Genomic DNA, 1,965 nt, shown 5'->3' with positions numbered 1-1,965 from the left:
CACAGGCCTCTCGGCTTCCCTCAGCTTCCCTTCAGCTCCTTTCAGCTTCCCTTCAGCTTCCGTCAGCTCCTTTCAGCTTCCCTCAGCTCCTTTCAGCTTCCCTTCAGCTCCTTTCAGCTTCCCTTCAGCTCCTTTCAGCTTCCCTTCAGCTCCTTTCAGCTTCCCTTCAGCTCCTTTCAGCTTCCCTCAGCTCCTTTCAGCTTCCTTCAGCTTCCCTTAGCCCCCTTCAGCTTCCTTTAACTCCCTCAGGCCCCCTCAGCTTCCTTTCAGCTCCCTCAGCTTCCCTTCAGCTTCCCTCAGCTCCCTTCAACTCCCTCGGCTTCCCTCAGCTCCTCTCAGCCCGTTCAGCTCTCGGCTCCCTCAGCGGGCGCTGCCGGGCTCTAAGCAAACAACCGGCTCGCAGCGTCCCCGCTCTGCTGGCCCGCCCGGGCTCCCGTCGTGTTGTCAGCCCCGACCCCCCCGCTCCCCGCAGCAGGCTGGTTAATCAGAAACTCCCCGCGGGGGAGATGGCAGCCTCTCCTCCTCCCGTGCTCGGGTTTCGTCCCGCGGTTCTCTGCCCTCGTCGTCTAAAGTCCAGCTTTGCAGAACGGTATGGAAGCGTCCCGCCTCCCGGTTACCCCGCAGGCAGCCGGGGCTGCGCCTCAGGGCGTTCTGTCCAGCTCCTCCGCCGGCTGGAGGAAGCTGGGGTGCTCTTCAGCGCTCGGAAGTGTCACCTGGTATCTGAAGAGCTAGCCCATCCTGCTGGAATAAAGGTGCTCCAGCTCTTTGGCAGTAAAAATCTATTGTTCTGATACTCTTAAATAGGACCTCAGGCCTTAAAGGTGCTCGATGTAGCAGGCCTTTGTTAGTTGCTACCTATTTAAACAGACTGATTGCTCAGCCCTTCTCAAATACTCCCAGAATTAGATTCAGAAAGCAGCCTATATAAAGTAAAATGGCCTTTTGTCAGAGGTTGTCCCACATGCTTTCGCTATGAGGTCACTCAACTTAGCAAAGCGTGTAATGGTGTATCCTGGCTCCATGTTTCCAAACCACACTCTGGCACTTTGGGATGGGAAAGTATGTACAGTGCTGTATTGTCTTGTCCAGTCCTTTCAAATCTTGTTGCCCTTTCCTGCTCCTACGGTTTTGGAACCTCTGAGATAGAAAACTAGGTAATTAAAAACCTAAAAGTGTTTCCATCAGCGTATTTGCCCCTGAGTCACCGTGACAGTTTTTGTGCATTTTCTGGTGCAGCATCTTTTTCTTTTGAATGTTTTCCTTTTGCTGTTGCTGAGCAGAAAATCTATACAAGTTACAAATTAAGCTGACTGACTGCAGAGTGAACGAACTATAGAAGTGTGATTCAAAAGATAAAATTGTAGATATAGGGAATTAAAGTTTTTATGGATACAATAAAACAATGCCTTGTAAAAAGTAGGCAGACTGCATTTATTCAAAAAATACATTTTTAAGTTGGCAATCATTTTAACGGTTGTTTCATGTGCTTAACTTACAGTAACATAAAAGCACATCTGAAATGGAGGCTTTCTAGCAGAAGAAGCTTTAGCCATCTGTAACTTTGGGCTTGCTAATAACACACAATGCCTGCAGTAAGGGTTTTAGCACCGCATAGCTCAGAGCCCCTCTGCTATCCCTGGATAGGTGCAAACTGAACTTTAGCTGTGTAACTCCTCCCTGCTCTATGGGAGAGGCTGTTTGGAACTGCACTCCCGTCTGGTCGCTGCCCTCCTTGTGAAGAGTGCAGTCACCTCATGATGGGTCTCATTCCAGATCATCATCCCTCATACCTCTACTTTTAGGCTCATTTAAGGTCTTACTTTCCATATACCTTCTGTGTCTTGGAATCTATTGCTGATTCATAAACCCAGCTTTAATGCTTAGATCTTAATTTTGATTTTTTTTTTTTTTTTTTTTTTGTGAATGGTATATTATCTGCAGTACATCAAGCTGTTTGCTGCCAGA

The sequence above is a fragment of the Tyto alba genome, unplaced genomic scaffold (assembly GCF_018691265.1).
Source record: "Tyto alba isolate M040663 unplaced genomic scaffold, T.alba_DEE_v4.0 Super-Scaffold_10, whole genome shotgun sequence".
Classification (NCBI taxonomy): domain Eukaryota; kingdom Metazoa; phylum Chordata; class Aves; order Strigiformes; family Tytonidae; genus Tyto; species Tyto alba.
Note: the sequence above shows the minus strand (reverse complement) of the source record.